A 19,410-nucleotide genomic window follows, 5' to 3' on the forward strand; every position below is an offset into this window, starting at 1 on the left:
TAAGTAAGCCTTTAGAGAAGACTTTTTAAAAACAGGCAATATTTCTAAGAATGGCTAAACAGACAACTCAGAACAACCAGCTGTCAGTGAGAACTAGAAAAGCTGGGGAAAAGTTAAGAAACCTGTTTGAAGGCACTGGAGGGCTAAAAGAACAGTGATGAATTATGCAAACAAGGCCCAGAAGACGTAGTAAATCTAGAAACCTAAAATTCCAATTGGCTTTTGGAATTGCTTTTCCAAAAAAAAAAAAAAAAAAAAAGGGTTAATTAGACAAGAGGAAGCTGAGAGGCCTAAAAGCTGAGTAGAGCTTTCAGCAGATTCACAAAAATGCAGTAACAAAAGGCAGAGGCCAGGATCCGCCAAAAATTACAATCCTGCTAACTCCTCTAGCCTTTGGTTTAAAAGATAAAATCTGTATCTTGGGGAGTAATGATGGTCAGATTAAAGCCCAGCTTAAATCATCTCAATCCACAATTGAGGTGAGTAAGTGAACTCAAGATTGTTGAATCCCTTCCCTAGAACCACAAGTAGAACAAAATCCATCATCCAAAGCTTCAAACTAGTCCAACAATTTATCAGAAAGGAAATGGTGGTTTTACTAAGGGTAAGGATACTGTTTCTTTCGGGGAGGAAAAGATTATTAAGTGAAGGGTATCAAGAGGAGGTCTTATGAAGTATACTGATAATTACTGTTTCTCAATCTAGGTATTTGGTACATAGGTGTATTCAGTTTATGAAAATGTATAGTCATTTGCAGTAAATGTTTCGCTCTTAAAACCCAGGCTGGAATGCAATGGCACGATCTCAGCTCACTGCAACCTCCACCTCCTGGGTTCAAGCAATTCTCCTGCCTCAGCCTCCTGGGTAGCTAGGGTTACAGACATGCACCACCACGCCCAGCTAGCTAATTTTGTATTTTTAGTAGAGCCGGAGTTTCTCCACGTTGGTCAGGCTGGTCTCGAACTCCCCACCTCAGCTGATCTGCCCACCTCATCTTCCTAAAGTGCTGGGATTACCGGTGTGAGCCACCGCGCCCAGTCTGCAATATATATTTCTACTTCAATAAAATGTCTTTATTACATACAAGAAAAAAAGACAAAAACGTAAATATAAACCAAGAGGAAAAAAAAAAAGAAAAATAGGGAATCTAGAAATGACTTTGGCAGACGTAATTTTAAGTGAACTATATTATGAACTGAACGATTCTGTCCTCCCACAAATTCATATAATGAAATCCTAGGCCAGGCACAGGGGCTCACACCTGTAATCCCAGCACTTCGGGAGGCCAAGGTGGGCGGATCACCTGAAGTCAGAAGTTCGAGACAAGCCTGGCCAACGTGCTGAAACCCCATCTTTACTAAAAATACAAAAATTAGCCATGCATGGTGGTGCACACCTGTAATCCCAGCTACTCCAGAGGCTGAGGCAGAAGAATCACTTGAACCTGGGAGGCGGAGGCTGCAGTGAGCCAAGACTGCACCACTGCACTCCAGCCTGGGCGACAGAGCGAGACTCTATCTCCAAAAATAAAAATAAAAGAAAGAAAGAAAGAAATCCTAATCCCCAGTGTGATGGGGATAGGACTAGGATACTATCCCCTAGTATCCAGGATAGGAGATGGGGCCTTTGAAAGGTGATTAGGTCATAAAGACGGAACCCTCATAAATGGAATTAGTGCCATCACAAAATGAACCTCAGAGAGCTTTCTGGCCTTTTTTTCCATCATGTGAAGAAGACAGTCATCTATCTATGAACCAAGAAATAGACCCTCACCAGACATCAAATCTGTCAGAGCCTTGATCCCATACTCCCAGTCTCCAGAACTGTGAGAAATAAATGTTTATTGTTTAACTCATCCAATCTAGGATATTGTTGTTATAGTAGCTCAAACTAAGAGAGACTATAAAACAACTACAATTAATATGTTCAAGGAATTGAGAGGTAAGATCAAGCTTTACGGCAGATAATGCAACACAATACAATTTTTCAGAAAACTCAGATATATTTCTATATTGTATTTATATAAAGCGGTAGACTTTCAGTGACCACTTGCAGAGTTCTTTAAATTCAGTAATATTTTAAAAATTTCAACTTAACTGATTTTACCTTTGTGATACTTTTGACATATCAGATAGAGGAAGATTTGTGCTCTGTTAGAGATAATAGCCCAGATACTTCAGTAAGTTAAGTAGAGGAATCAAAGTTTATATCTGAGACGACTGTGAATGGTTTCAAAAGTAATCATTCTTATTTAACATGTTAACTATATGATGAAATGAATTTTACTTTCTCCTTGTCCAGAAACAAAATAGTTAAATAAGACAAACCAGATATATTAAGGAAAATGTTTAGTCTGCTTAAGAGTAAAAATAAATGAATTTGAAAGACTGAAATCTACTTTATAGTAAGTTTCCATTTATTCCACTTGGTATACTAACCATACTTCATATACATAAAAGAGAATTTTAACATTCCCTCCATTTGTACTTGAAAGCAGTTTTTAGAAATATACTGTTTTTAGAACTGCTTAATCTTCTGAGCTTATTCTGTATCCTCAAATATATATATATACACACATATATATATCTACACACACACACACATATATATATATAATTGTTTTTTCTTTGAGACAGAGTCTCGCTCTGATGCCCAGGCTGGAGTGCCGTGGCACAATCTCAGCTCACCGCAAGCTCCCGAGTTCATGACATTCTCCTGCCTCAGCCTCCCAAGTAGCTGGGACTACAGGCGCCCGCCACCACGCCCGGTTAATTTTTTGTATTTTTAGTAGAGACGGGGTTTCACCGTGTTAGCCAGGATGGTCTCGATCTCCTGACCTCGTGATCTGCCCGCCTCGGCCTCCCAAAGTGCTGGGATTACAGGCGCGAGCCACTGCGCCCAGCCCAAATGTATTTATTAACTAGAGATTGATACTAGGCAGTTTCAATTAATATATCTATGAATTTGAAACAAAGTAGAAAAACCCCTTATGTAGCTAACATGGCTGTTATGAAGCTTTTAGATATTATTTTATGTACAAAGCCCTTATTTTTAGTATATTATGCATAACATTTCAACTATCTTGATATTCTGATTTCTTGTTACACAGACAACAAAAGACATAATTTTAAAACAGTAAAAATTATATCTTCCATTGCCAACGGGCAAGAAAAATGTGTTTTACAAATGCTTCAAAAGATTTTAAAAAATCAATTATTACACATGTTGTTTCTATTGAGCCTACAGAAATGAGGCATTATCACACATGGGGTTTCCAATTGGTACTAATTAAAATGTTTTATATTGTGGTTTCAGTTTTCCTATACAGTCATTAAGTAATGCCAACTTTGCACCAATATAATACTGGTATTACTATTACAAAAAGACAGAACCATTTGACCGAAATCTAAGACAGAAAACATTACTTCTAAAGCATAAAACATGCTCTTTTACATGGAAACATGACCGGTTCTAGAGCTAAGGCAGTTAAAATAACTAATAAATAAACAAATGAGGGAGAAATGACAAATCTTCCTTACAAAATAATTCTAAGTAACTATGCTAGTATGTGAATGAGTACTCAAAGTCTGAAACATATTTCTATAACAGCATTGTATCTGTATTCCAAGGTAATGTGTATCTACAAAAATCCAGACAGAAGTAAAGATGCTTTCCAATGGAAAACTATTAAATGAAAACAACTCAAAAAGGAGTTCTCAAAATATCTCCAAAATATATGTGATAAAACTATTTCATAAAATGAGTACAAAATGTTCCATTTATAAAAGAATGTTTTATTTTTCCATGTTTAAAAGATGTACATGTATGAAATACTACCATAGAATACTTTTTTAATGTTTCTTTAAAAATATACATTTAAGCTGGACCAAAAAAAATTTTTTTTAATGGGGACCAATTTATACTGGAGAAGGCTTTGCGGTTTCTTTAAAGTAAAGATAATGTTTTATAAATACACTCTTGATAGAAATGAAATTATATGAGTTCGATCGGTAGCGGGAGCAGAGAGCGGACCCCAGAGAGCCCTGAACAGCCCCACCTCCGCTGCCGGCCCCGCCAGCAGCCACCCGCCGCCCCCGCCAGCAGCCGCCCGCCGCCCCCGCCAGCAGCCGCCCGCCGCCCCCGCCCTCAGCGCCGCGGACACTAGGCCTGGCACTACGGGCTGCGGCGCAGGGAGCTGTGGCCCGGGAGGCCTCACAAGGGCGGCGCCTGCCGACCAAGAAGGTCATCCCAACGAAGGTTTTGGGAATAGTAAAATGGTTCAATGTAAGGAACGGATATGGTTTCATCAACAGGAATGACACCAAGGAAGATGTATTTGTACACCAGACTGCCATAAAGAAGAATAACCCCAGGAAGTAACTTCGCAGTGTAGGAGATGGAGAGACTGTGGAGTTTGATGTTGTTGAAGGAGAAAAGGGTGCGAAGGCAGCAAATGTTACAGGTCCTGGTGGTGGTCCAGTTCAAGGCAGTAAATATGCAGCATACCATAACCATTACAGACGCTATCCACGTGGTAGGGGTCCTCCACGCAATTACCAGCAAAATTACCAGAATAGTGAGAGTGGGGAAAAGAACGAGCGATCGGAGGGCTGCTCCCGAAGTCCAGGCCCAACAACGCCGGCCCTACTGCAGGTGAAGGTTCCCACCTTACAACATGCGAAGACCCTATGGGCGTAGACCACAGTATTCCAACCCTCCTGTGCAGGGAGAAGTGATGGAGGGTGCTGACAACCAGGGTTCAGGAGAACAAGGTAGACCAGTGAGGCAGAATATGTATCGGGGATATAGACCACGATTCCGCAGGGGCCCTCCTCGCCAAAGACAGCCTAGAGAGGACGGCAATGAAGAAGATAAAGAAAATCAAGGAGATGAGACCCAAGGACAGCAGCCACCTTAACGTCGGTACCGCCGCAACTTCAATTACCCACGCAGACGCCCAGAAAACCCTAAACCACAAGATGTCAAAGAGACAAAAGCAGCCGATCCACCAGCTGAGAATTCGTCCGCTCCGGAGGCTGAGCAGGGCGGGGCTGAGTAAATGCCGGCTTACCATCTCTACCATCTTCCGGTTTAGTCATCCAGCAAGAAGAAATATGAAATTCCAGCAGTAAGAAATGAACAAAAGATTCGAGCTGAAGACCTTAAGTGCTTGCTTTGTGCCCATTGACCAGATAAAGAGAACTATCTGCATTATCTATGCAGCATGGGGTTTTTATTATTTTTACCTAAAGACGTCTCTTTTTGGTAATAACAAACGTGTTTAAAAGCCTGGTTTTTCTCAATACGCCTTTAAAGGGTTTTTAAATTATTTCATATCTGGTCAAGTTGAGATTTTTAAGAACTTCGATTTTAATTTGTAATAAAAGTTTACAACTTGATTTTTTCAAAAAAGTCAACAAACTGCAAGCACCTGTTAATAAAGGTCTTAAATAATCGTCTTTGTGTAAAAAAAAAAAAAAAAGAAAGAAATGAAATTATATGATATCTAAAATCTTACATGAAATCTTGGAATGGGGTAGGGTAGCAAAACAAGAGCAGCCATGAGCTGATGAACAGTGCAGCTACGTGATGTATACATAGGGATTCGTTGAACTGTCAGTCATACTTTTATGTATGTTTAAAGTTTCCCATAATTAAGACTTACTGTAAAGCTACACATATCAAGACAGTGTGGTATTTGTGAAATAACAGAGAAAAACATCAATGGAACAGAAGAAAAAGCCCAGAAACAGACTCTCATAAATACAGCCAACTGCTTTCACAAAACAGCCAAGACAATACGATGGAGAAAAGATAGTCTTTCAACAAATGATGCTGGAACAAACGAAGACTCACAGGCCAGGAACAGTGGCTCACACCTGTAATCCCAGAACTTTGGGAGGCTGAGGCGGGCAGATTACAAGGTCAGGAGTTCGAGACCAGCCTGACCAACATGGTAAAACCCTGTCTCTACTAAAAATACCAAAAAATTAGCTGACCGTGGTGGTGCGCACCTGTTATCCCAGCTACTCAGGAGGCTGAGGCAGGAGAATAGCTTGAACCCAGGAGGTGGAGGCTGCACTGAGCTGAGATCGTGCCACTGCACTCCAGCCTGGGTGACAAAGCAAGACTCTGTTTCAAAAAATAAAAATAAAAATAATAAATAAATCTAGACACAGACCTTACAACCTTCACAAAAATTAACTCAAAATGGGTCACAGACCTCAATGAAAAACACAAAACTATAAAACTTTTAGAGGTTAACATAGGAATCTAGATGACCTTGAGTATGGCAACTTTTAGATACAATACAAAAGACATGATCTGTGGAAGAAATAATTGATAGGCTGGACTTCATTAAAATTTAAAGCTTTTGGTATGCAAAAGACAAGGTCAAAAGAATCAGAAGACAAGCCACAGACTGGGAGAAAATATTTGCAAAAGACATATCTGATAAAGGACTGTTATCCAAAATATACAAAGAGTTCCTAAAATTCAACAATAAGAAAACAAACAGTCCAAGTTTTAAAAAATGGACTGAAGACCTGAACAGACACCTCACCAAAAAAGATACACAGATGGCAAATAAACATATAAAAACATGCTCAAGACCATGTCATTAGGGAATTGCTAACTAAAACAAACGATATACTATAACACATTTATTAGAATGGACAAAGTCCAAAAACTTGATAACTTCATATACAGACAAGGATATAAAGTGACAGGAACTCTCATTCATTGCTGACGGGAATGCAAAATGGTACAGCCACTCTGAAAGGCAACTCTGCAGTTTCTTACTAAAGTAAACATACTCTTACCAAACAATCCAGCAATCACACTCCTTGATATTTACGCAAAAAAGCTGAAAAGATGTCCGCACAAAAGCCTGCACATGGATACAGCAGCTTTATTCATCATTGCCAAAACTAGAAAGTGCTCAAAATGTCTTTCAGTAGGTGAGTGGATAAATAAACTGTGGTACATCCAGGCAAAGGAATAGTATTCAGTGCTAAAAACCAAATGAGCTAACAAGCTATGAAAAGACATGGAGACAACTTAAATGCATATTACAATATAAGTGAGAGAATCCGATCTGAAAAGGTTACATATTGTATGATTCCAACTATATATTTTGCCTTTGGAAAAGGCAAACTATGTAGACATTAAAAAGATTAGTGATTGCCAGGCACTGGTGGGGAGAGAGGGATGAACAAGTAGACCATAGAAATTTTTAGGGAAGCAAAACTATTGTGTATGATAAAACACAATGGTGTATTCATGTTATTATATATCAGACAAAATCCACAGAATGTACAACACCAAGGATGAACCCTAATGTAAACTGTGGACTTTGGGTGACAGTAGTATTAATGTAAATTCATCGATCGTAATGTAAAATGTTGATGGGGGATGTTTTGCGTGTGTAGAGATAGAGGGTATACAGGAAATCTCTGTACTTTCAACCAAGTTTTATTGTAAACTTGTAACTGCTCCAAAAAATAAAGCTTATTTTTATTTTTAAGAAAGCAGTGAACCTATATATATATCTGAACCTATCTTATATAAAAATAGGTCTCTACTCATGTTACCAACCACACTAATGCTAGTGGAAAAAAAAATCAGAGTAAAATATAGCTTTTCACTTTGCTCAAAAACATTCACTTTCAGAAGACGCAAACGTCGTTACATTAAATATAAGTTTTATGAAGGCAAAAAATAACATTACTCCATGAAGTATATTTTGGAAAAGGCATGGTTTATATACTCTTAAGGTACTATTCCACAGGCTCGCGGAATAAAGAAAAGTGTGAAATTATACTTAAGTAGTAGCCCTTTCCATATATTCTGTATCTGAAGCTCTGAACATAAATGTTCACAAAAATAGTAATAAGCCAGTAACTGAACCCACAATTTTGGGTGCTGAGGATAATATTTACTTTTTAAAAAGATCTTAAGACACAGGGAGATTTATTTTATCTGACTGGATTTCCTAAGAAATAAACACAAATTATGATCTTTTGTCAGTTCATAAGGAATAACAGAAAAATAAAAAATAAAATTAGTGACAGTTAAAATTGCATATAGCAAAACATTTTTATGTATAAAAATTGATAAAGGAATCAAACATTCCTGAAAAAAAATCTACTTTTGTATCATGTGACCAGTAACAATGGACTTAGTAGAAATAAAAAACAACTTCAGCTTAAGAAACTCCTAGTATTAATAAAACACTTGAACAAATACCTCTCTGAAACCTGAGAACCACCCTATGTGGTAAAGAAAGCAGGTATTTACTATCTTTTTCACAGATGAAAGAACTGAGGTGCACACAATTTACATAAATTTTCAGTAGTCACAGAGATTAAAAATGGTAGAGCCAGGATTTGAACTCAGGAATTATTATTCTTTATCCTGTCACCTCTGGCCTTTATTACCTTGGCATTTATAGTAGTCTCATAAAAGACCCTGAATATACCCACTTGCCTTCTGAACTCCAAGGCAGCCTGAAGAGTGCTAGTGACATCTCGAGATTTACACCAGTATGAAACAATCTCTGCAACCTGCTGTGGCCTTACTCTCTTCCAAAATGTTTAAAAGTGACTTTAACCATCATGACATTCCCATGTAATCTAACATACTGCACCAATCAACTCAGGCTGTTATAACAAAATACCACAGTGTAGGTTGCCTGAAACAAGAGACATTTATTTCTCACAGTTCTTGAGGCTGAAAAGTCCAAGATCAAGAGGCAAGTGATTCAATTCCTAGTGAAGGCCCTCCTCCTAGCATGTGGACAGCTACCTCATATGGTGGAAAAGAGGAAGCAAGCTCATTATGTCTCGTCTTAGAAGGGCACTAATCCCATCATGAGGGACCCACTCTCGTGACCTCCTCTAAACCTCATTACCTCCCAAATGCCCCATCTCTAAATATCATCACCCTGGGGCTAAGTCTTCAATTATGCACTCAGAGGGGATGCAAACAATCAGTCCATGACACATACCACAGCGGTATATTGTGTTACATCTCTCTGACATTAGGTTAGATGTTCCTGAGAAGACCAGGGTGGGTAGGTGGTTAGTAATATAATACTCACTCAGTCAAATTAGTTACTAAGTAGTAATAGAATACATTATTAGAGATAATTCACTGGAAAAAAATTCATGTTTAATGAAACTTTTATTTTAATATTTTTCACAAAGAAGAAAAAAAGTCTCCTTCCCCAAAATTTGTGTCTATGTAAAACAACAAAGGATATGCATACTGGTTTGAGATTTTTTTCCTTCTGTGAAGAAAATGCTATGCTGTACACTTTACATGTTTTATAACACAGCCCAGTGACCACTATACCACACAGGTGGAAGTGTGGGTTTGAGGACCATTGAACACCGAATCTCCCCCAATACATCACAATTATAGAAACACCTGTGCACAGTAACTTTGTGTTGAGCCACGATGAAACTTCAGTGTTCAATTGCCCACAACACATTTCATTTCTTATGACTAGATGTTCAGTTCTAGTATGTAAGAAACAAGCTTTCTGAATGCAGCATTTTCCAAACTTTGTTACTGAGAAATCTGGAGTATTTATAATAAGGCATTTTTCAAATTTTCTGAAATAAAATATGCTCATGAAACATGTTGAACTTAGGTCTAAGCGTTTCAAGACATGAGAAATAAGGGTCCTACTTCTTTAAAAACTAATTAAAGTAGATCCAGTAATGGGGAATAACATAGAATCACTTTTTGTTAAGCAAAATGCATTTTAGAGTAGTTTTCATTTGATCATAAATTATGAAACAAAATTACAATGATCCTAAGTAGAACTAATCATGATTCCTCATGTATTCATTCTCTCCATACCTTAATCTCTAAAATAAAAAGTTTATATTACAGACAGGAAAGTAAATGTGTGTTGAATTGAAATTGATGTTTAATTCTCCTCCAGGGCATAAAAACAAATGGGTTAAAGCAGAGGTTTCACAATATTTGTGGACATCCTAAGAAGGAAGGCAATTAACTAAAAGTTCCATTTGTTTAATACTATGAGGAACTCTAATACATAAAACAGAAAAAAAACTTATATTCTAGGTAAAGGGAGGGTAGAAAACTACATTTCCACAAAACACCAACTTAACATTTTAAAAAAGCAAAAAACGGAAATAATTGGAATATAAAAGGTTTTTATATAAAGTTTCATAAAAGGACTATTTATTCTTATTTCCAAAATATTCCTGTATCTAAATTATAGGATACACTGAGTCACTGGGGAAACAAAATCATATACAAAAGTTATTTTTAAAAATATAAAGACAACCAGTAGAAGACAAAGCTAAAAGATTTAGATCTGTTTGCCTTTGGAGAGTAGCAACTGGAGGTAAGATGGGGAAAGGCGCATGCTTACTATAGAACCCTATAGAAATGAAAACATATGCTTACGCAAAGACCTGTGGCACTGGAGGCAAAGATGACAGCTCCATGGGTGTACAGCAGTCATCACTCAAACATAAGTGGGTGCAGTCTGTGACTGCCAAGCAGCGGAAGAGGGTACGAGGGGAATGGGTGTGTAACAGAAGGGTTCAAGGAGGCTCCAACATGGATTTTTAATTTTTTTCTAATCCTTCAATTATCTAGTTATGGTTTTTGAGGAAAAAAGGACCAAGTTTTCTAACCTCAAACCATCTCAGAATTAAATAATTATTATGTAATCCCAGCACTTTGGGAGGCTGAAGCAGGTGAATCACTTGAGCCCTGGAGTTCAAGACCAGCCTGAGCAAAATGGCGAAACCCCGTCTCTACTAAAAATACAAAAAATTAGCCAGGCATGGCAGTGTGTGCCTGTAGTCATAGCTACTCAGGAAACTGAGATGGGAGGATCACTTGGACCTGGGAGGTTGAGTCAGCAGAGAGCCAAGATGGCATTACTGCACCCCAACCTGGGAAACAGAGACCCTGACTCATTAAAAAAGAAAAGGATTAAATAATTCTTTATTAGAATACCACTAAGAGAACTCATTTTAATTGCAAAACTCAACAGAATGGCCAGAATGAATAACATTAACATTACCAAATATTGGTGAGGATACGGAGCGAACAAAATCTCCAGATGTCACTGTACGGTTTATAGCTTGCTTGTTATGGGCCGAACTGTGCTCCCCAACCCTAAATTCTTCTGTTGAAGCCTTAACCTCCAAATGTGACTATATTTGGAGACAGGGCCTTTAAAGAGATGATTACATTAAAATGAGGCCATGAGGGTGGGCCCTAATACAATGTGACTAGTGTCCTAATAAAAGAAGGAAATCTGGATACTCAGGAAAGCCCTAGGAATATGCAGACACAGTGAGAAGATGGCCACCTGTAAGCAAAGGACAGAGGCCTCAGGAGAAACCAAACCTGCCAACACCTTGAGATCTTGCACTTCTAGACATCAGAACTGTGAGAAAATAAATTTCTGTTGTTTAAGCCACCCAATCTGTGGTATTTTGTCATGGCAACTGTAGCAAACTGAAACAATAATACAACTACTTTGGGAAAAAGACTGACAAGTTCTTGCAGAACCAAAATATATCTACCTTATGATCCAATAATTCTATATCTAGGTATTGACCCAATATATACAAAAACATAAAAAGATTTGTTTAAGAATGTTCCTAACAGATTTATTACAATAGACAAAACACTGGAAATAGCTCAGGTATTTATTAATATGAGAATGGATAAACTATGGAATATTCATGCAATAGACTATTATTCAGCAAAATAACACTGAACATACTATTTTGAAGATTCTAAAAATCAACTACCAATACAATGTGGATCAATCTCCAAAATATAATGCTGAGTAAAGGAAGATGTACCAAAAAGAACACAATATGCATCTAATTATATTAAGTTCTACAACAAGTTAAATTAATCTTTGTTATCAGTAAACAATGTTCCATGATTATATCCATGTTTTTGCATGATCAGGGCTTCCTGAGCAAAGAGTGCTGGCAACCTGGATTAACATATGAGTAAATGGCAAATGAGTCTTGGAAGTTAAAGACAGAGAGACAGACATCCAAGGAGATGTATGAGTTTATCTTCCATCATTTAAATTTCACAGGATAATGGAAAAACAGACATTGTCCTGTTTACATTAGAAAGATAAGGTAAATATCCCTCTCTCTACACAGGGGAGGAGGAGCAGACACAAAAGCAGTCCTATATAAGCTCTGAGATGCACACAGTCTGATATAGTTCCCCACAATTCCCATGTGTCATGGGAGGAACCCAGTGGGAGGTAATTGAATCATGGGGATAAGTCTTTCCCATGCTACGTTAGCGAATAAGTCTTTTGAGATCTGATGGTTCTGAAAAGGGGAGTTTCCCTGCACAAGCTCTCTCTTCTCTTGTCTGCCACCATGTGCGACGTGCCTTTCACCTTCCACCATGATTGTGAGCACTCCCCAGCCACATAGAATTGTAAGTCCAATAAACCTTTTTCTTTTGTAAATTGCCCAGTCTTGGGGATGTCTTTATCAGCAGCATGAAAACGGACTAATACAGAGTCCTATATAAATTCTGAGATTCATTCATTTAGGAGGAGCTCCTCTCCTGTATTACAACTCCCCATCCCCCAAGATATGCAGGTGGCACTAACCCTCATAACATCACCCTCATAGGGAACAGAAGTGCAGGAAAGTGACACTAAGATAACCATGAGTGAATAAAAAGTCTCTTCTCTGATCCAGACATCAGTGCTTCTGCTTTTGTGTGTGTACATACACTAAACATATGCCATATATTCAGTGTGTGTGTGTATGTGTGTGTGTGTGTATAAATGTAGAAGTATGGTAATATCTCAAATCCTTTACTTTTTGAACACAAAACTATAAAGAAAAAAATTAAAACAATACTTGCATCTGAGGGCAAACAACTAACTTGGAAGGATAATAGTCATACTTCGTATAATGAAAAGAGTTTGTGTGTTACTAACATACATGCAATTATCAAAACTCTAAAATTTGTGCATTTCACTGTGAAGATTTTATGCCAACAAAAGGAAAAACAATCATAAACAAGTATTAAACTCTAATTAATGATATACATAGTGAAGTGTTTAGGAGTAATGTGTACTAATGTCTGCATCTTACTATGAAATGCATCTACAACATTGGACTGTTATACCAATACAGGCATGTACTCATTTCTCCATTTCTGAAGGAAAGTTTTGCCAAATAAGAACTTACTTGTTGACTTTTTTACTTCTTTCAACACTTCAAATATGGTTCCTCAACTGCCTTCTGGTCCCATGGTTTCTAATGAGAAACTAGCTGTTGATCTTATTGAGGAAACCTTGTAAATAATGAGTCACTTCTCTTGCTGCTCTCAAGATTCTCTTTTTGTCCTTAGCTTTTGATAATGTGATCCTTATGTGCTGTATTAGTCCATTCTCACACTGCTATGAAGAAATACCAGAGACTGAGTAATTAAGAAAAGAGGTTTAAGTGACTCACAGTTCAGCATGGCTGGGGAGGCCTCAGGAAACTTACAATCATAGTGGTAGGTACCTCTTAACAGGGTAGCAGGAGAGAGAATGAGAATAGAGTGAAGGGGAAAGCCCCTTATAAAACCATCAGATCTCGGGAGAACTCACCCCACTATCATGAGAACAGTAGGGGGAAACTGCCCCCCATGATTCAGTTATCTCCACCTGGTCTCGCTCTTGACATGTGGGGATTATCACAGTTCAAGGTGAGATGTGGGGGGACACAGACCCAAACCATATCATGTGTCTTGGTTTGCATTCAGAATTGCTCCTACTTAGATTCTGATGAGCTTTCTGAATGTGTTGATTACTGTCTTTCATCAAATTGGGAAATTTTCGGCCATTTTTTTCTTCAGCTATTCTGTCTGCCCCTTTCTCTGTCTCCTTTCCTCCTGGAATATGTATTATGTGTGCTGGTACACTTGATGGCATCCCACATGCCTCTTAAGTCTCTTGGGCTCTGTTCATCTTCATGCTTTTTGACTTTCTACTCCCTACACTAGATAATCTCAATTGACTTATCTTTAAGTTCACCAGTTCTGCCTGTTCAAATTTTCTGCCTGTTCAAATCTGCTGCTGATCTCTACTTGTGAATACTTCATTTAAGTTATTATACTTTTTCCTTCTAGTATTTCTATTTGGTTTCTTTGCATCATTTCTCTCTATATACTGTATTCTCTACTTGGAGAGTCATTGTTTTCCCGGTTTCATTTAGCTGTTTCAGCATATTTAACATGGTGATTTAAAACCCGGGCTAGCAAATCCAGTGTCTGGACTTCCTCGGATACAGTTTCCATATTTTCTCTTCTTCTTGTGGATGGAAAAAAGTTACTGATTTCTTTACATTCCTCAACATTTTCCACTAAAAACTAGACATTTTGAATATTATGATGTGGTAACTAACTCAGATTCTAACTCCTCCCTGGGGATTATTGTTGCTGCCTATCAGGATTTTGTTTGTTTACAGTCATTTCTAAGCTACTTTTTTTCTTTTTTATTAAAGTTCTAGGGTACATGTGCACAAGGTGCAGGTTTGTTACCTATGTATACATGTGCCATGTTGGTGTGCTGCACCCATTAACTCGTCATTTACACTAGGTATATCTCTTAATGCTATCCCTCCCCTCACCCCACGACAGGCCCCAGTGTGTGATGTTCCCCTTCCTGTGTCCAAGTGGTCTCATTGTTCAGTTCCCACCTATGAGTGAGAACATGCGGTGTTTGGTTTTCTGTTCTTGTGATAGTATGCTGAGAACGATGGTTTCCAGCTACATCCATGTCCCCACAAAGGACACGAACTCATCCTTTTTTATGGCTGCATAGTATTCCATGGTGTATATGTGCCGCATTTTCTTAATCCAGTCTGTCATTGATGGACATTTGCGTTGGTTCCAAGTCTTTGCTATTGTGAATAGTGCCGCAATAAACATACGTGTGCATGTGACTTTATAGCAGCATGATTTATAATCCTCTGGGTATATACCCAGTAATGGGATGGCTGGGTCAAATGGTATTTCTAGTTCTAGATTCTTGAGGAATCGCCACACTGTCTTCCACAATGGTTGAACTAGTTTACAGTCCCACCAACAGTTTAAAAGTGTTCCTATTTCTCCACATCCTCTCCAGCACCTGTTGTTTCCTGACTTTTTAATTACTGTCATTCTAACTACTATGAGATGGTATCTCATTGTGGTTTTGATTTGCATTTCTCTGATGACCAGTGATGATGAGCATTTTTTCATGTGTCCGTTGGCTGCATAAATGTCTTCTTTTGAGAAGTGTCTGTTCATATCCTTTGCCCACTTTTTGATGGGTTTGTTTGTTTTTTTCTTGTAAATTTGTTTGAGTTCTTTGTAGATTCTGGATATTAGCCCTTTGTCAGATGAGTAGATTGCAAAAATGTTCTCCCATTCTGTAGGTTGCCTGTTCACTCTGATGGTAGTTTCTTTTGCTGTGCAGAAGCTCTTTAGTTTAATTAGATCCCATTTTGTCAATTTTGGCATTTGTTGCCATTGCTTTTGGTGTTTTAGTCATGAAGTCCTTGCACATGCCTATGTCCTGAATGGTATTGCTTAGGTTTTCTTCTAGGGTTTTTATGGTTTTAGCTCTAACATTTAAGTCTCTAATCCATCTTGAATTTATTGTTGTATAAGGTGTAAGGAAGAGATCCAGTTTCAGCTTTCTACATATGGCTAGCCAGTTTTCGCAGCACCATTTATTAAATAGGGAATCCTTTCCCCACTGCTTGTTTTTGTCAGGTTTGTCAAAGATCAGATGATTGTAGATGTGTGGTATTATCTCTGAGGGCTCAGTTCTGTTCTATTGGTCTATATTTCTGTTTTGGTACCAGTACCATGCTGTTTTGGTTACTGCAGCCTTGTAGTATAGTTTGAAGTCAGGAAACGTGATGCCTCCAACTTTGTTCTTTTTGCTTAGGATTGTCTTGGCAATATGGACTCTTTTTTGGATCCATATGAACTTGAAAGTTCTTCACAGAACTTGAACAGTCATTGGTAGCTTAATGGGGATGGCACTGAATCTATAAATTACCTTGGGCAGTATGGCCATTTTCATGTTATTGATTCTTCCTATCCATGAGCATGGAATGTTCTTCCATTTGTTTGTGCCCTCTTTTATTTCCTTGAGCACTGGTTTGTAGTTCTCCTTGAAGAGGTCCTTTACATCCCTTGTAAATTGGACTCCTAGGTATTTTATTCTATTTGAAGCAATTGTGAATGTAGGTTCACAATCTCTCATGATTCGGCTGTTGGCCTGTTATTGGTGTATAGGAATGCTTGTGGTATTTGCACATTGATTTTGTATCCTGAGACTTTGCTGAAGTTGCTTATCAATTTCAGGAGATTTGGGGCTGAGACGATGGGGTTTTCTAAATATACAATCATGTCATCTGCAAACAGGGACAATTTGACTTCCTCTTTTCCTAATTGAATACCCTTTATTTCTTTCTTTTGCCTCACTGCCCTGGTCAGAACTCCCAACACTGTGTTGAATAGGAGCGGTAAGAGAGGGCATCCCTGTCTTGTGCCAGTTTTCAAAGGGAATGCCTCCAGTTTTTGCCCATTCAGTATGACATTGGCTGTGGGTTTGTCATAAATAGCTCTTATGATTTTGAGATACGTTCCATCAATACCGAATTTATTGAGAGTTTTTAGCATGAAGGGCTGTTGAATTTTGTCAAAGGACTTTTCTGCATCTATTGAGATAATCATGTGGGTTTTGTCTTTGGTTCTGTTTACGTGATGGATTACATTTATTGATTTGTGTATGTTGAACCAGCCTTGCATCCCAGGGATGAAGCCCACTTGATCATGGTGGATAAGCTTTTTGATGTGCTGCTGGATTTGGTTTGCCTGTATTTTATTGAGGATTTCTGCATCGATGTTCATCAGGGATATTGGTCTAAAATTCTCTTTTTTTGTTGTGTCTCTGTCAGGCTTTGGTATCAGGTTGATGTTGGCCTCATAAAATGAGTTAGGGAGGATTCCCTCTTTTTCTATTGATTGGAATAGTTTCAGAAGGAATGGTACCAGCTCCTTCTTGTACCTCTGGTAGAATTCGGCTGTGAATCCGTCTGGTTCTGGCCTTTTTTTTGGTTGGTAGGCTATTAATTATTGCTTCAATTTCAGAGCCTGTTATTGGTCCATTCAGGGATTCAACTTCTTCCTGGTTTAGTCTTGGGAGGGTGTATGTGCCCAGGAATTTATTCATGTCTTCTAGGTTTTCTAGTTTATTTGCATAGAGGTGTTTATAGAATTCTCTGATGGTAGTTTGCATTTCTGTGGGATCGGTGGTGATATCCCCTTTATCATTTTTTATAGCGTCTATTTGATTCTTCTCTCTTTTCTTCTTTATTAGTCTTGCTAGAGGTCTATCAATTTTGTTGATCTTTTCAAAAAACCAGCTCCTGGATTCACTGATTTTTTGAAGGGTTTTTTGTGTCTCTATCTCCTTCAGTTCTGCTCTGATCTTAGTTATTTCTTGCCTTCTGCTAGCTTTTGAATGTGTTTGCTCTTGCTTCTCTAGTTCTTTTAATTGTGATGTTAGAGGGTCAATTTTCGATCTTTCCTGCTTTCTCTTGTGGGCATTTAGTGCTATAAATTTCCCTCGACACACTACTTTAAATGTATCCCAGATATTCTGGTATGTTGTATCTTTGTTCTCATTGGTTTCAAAGACCCATCTTTATTTCAGCCTCCATTTCGTTATGTACCCAGTAGTCATTCAGGAGAAGGTTGTTCAGTTTCCATATAGTTGAGCCGTTTTGAGTAAGTTTCTTAATACTGAGTTATAGTTTGATTGTACTGTGGTCTGAGAGACAGTTTGTTATAATTTCTGTTCTTTTACATTTGCTGAGGAATGCTTTACTTCCAACTATGTGGTCAATTTTGGAATAAGTGCGATGTGGTGCTGAGAAGAATGTATATTCTGTTTATTCGGGGTGGAGAGTTCTGTAGATGTCTATTAGGTCTGCTTGGTGCAGAGTTGAGTTCAATTCCTGGATATACTTGTTAACTTTCTGTCTCGATCTGTCTAACGTTGACAGTGGGGTGTTAAAGTCTCCCATTATTATTGTGTGGGATTCTAAGTCTCTTTGTAAGTCTCTAAGGACTTGCTTTATGAATCTGGGTGCTCCTGTATTGGGTGCATATATATTTAGGATAATTAGCTCTTCTTGTTGAATTGACCCCTTTACCATTTTCTTGTATCTCTGTGGAGCAACAAGCTCTTGGGAGTTCTCTACTCTGCCATTTTTACTGACATCACTTCCCTTTTGAAAATTCTTAAAATAAAATGTTGGGAAAAATATGGATTAAAAACAACTTATCCGTTTCTCTTGGAACTGTGACTTACAGTGAAAAACTTGAAAAGAAAATTTAGGAAACCCAAAATGACATAAAACAGTAATAAAAGTTCACTAACAGTATACAATATAAAGATAAAATTTTTAAAATTATAAGAAATGCAAAAATAAGGTTGATCACATAAAAAGGATGTTTAGGAAACAGAAAGTGAGAGAAAGTGCTAATATAAACTCACTGATTCTAAGTAAGCTATACTCTGGTTTCTCTTCAGACTGTATAAATCTTTCACCTTTTACTAAGTAAGCTGAATGTATAAAAATAAAAACTAAATCATTAAATCAATAAATACATTATTTTATACATGGAATCACACACACACAAATATATGTTTATATATATAGGCACTAAATCTTACTGGCCCCTAAATAAATTAACAGGAATAACACCTAGCTATGGAAGCAATTACTTGTAACAGGGAATCTGTCAAGGTCTCTACTGGGTTGAGGAAGGCAGTAGCTAACCACTAAAGGAAATGTTGAAAAAGCAAAGGTCAATGTCTGGCCCTAAATTTTTAATTCCAACAACATGGCTAGAACTGTTCAAATTACAAAATGGTAAGCATGTCAACTGGATAACTAACCAGCACCATCATCTAGTGCTTACATACGGCATACTATAAGCCCCATGCTAGACAAGTACATGAATTTTCAGCGGGACATACACAGAATAAAGGGGATGGAGGGTGAAGAGGAAAAGGGATTTATTTTGTCTAAAAAAAAAAAAAGTGTTTTTTTTTTTTTTTTCAGAATGTAGCTCTACTATACCAGGAATGGTTTCTCTATGTACTGTATATGAAAATGTATGAAGTTATTTATCTAAGAAAAATTGGTGTTTCTGAAGGACATCAGCTCAAGAAAATTTATTTTTAACTAACATTTTTTAACAGAGTTCTTTAAAGCATTTCACAAAGGTCAGTATGAGCTGATTTTTTTAAATGTGAACATTTCCACAACAAATTTTAAAAATTGGAATGAATCAGCAACTTAGATG

General features: G+C 37.7%; 1 protein-coding gene and 1 pseudogene across 5 annotated transcripts in view; one reads left to right on the forward strand and one right to left on the reverse strand.

The window, feature by feature from the left end:
• The window catches only part of AP3B1 (adaptor related protein complex 3 subunit beta 1), a 297,879-nt gene that overhangs the window by 187,274 nt on the left and 91,195 nt on the right, over positions 1–19,410 (reverse strand). The window lies entirely within an intron of this gene.
• Positions 1,923–5,208, forward strand: LOC135971197 (Y-box-binding protein 1 pseudogene; annotated as a pseudogene).

This window comes from Macaca fascicularis, chromosome 6 (assembly GCF_037993035.2).
Source record: "Macaca fascicularis isolate 582-1 chromosome 6, T2T-MFA8v1.1".
Lineage (NCBI taxonomy): Eukaryota > Metazoa > Chordata > Mammalia > Primates > Cercopithecidae > Macaca > Macaca fascicularis.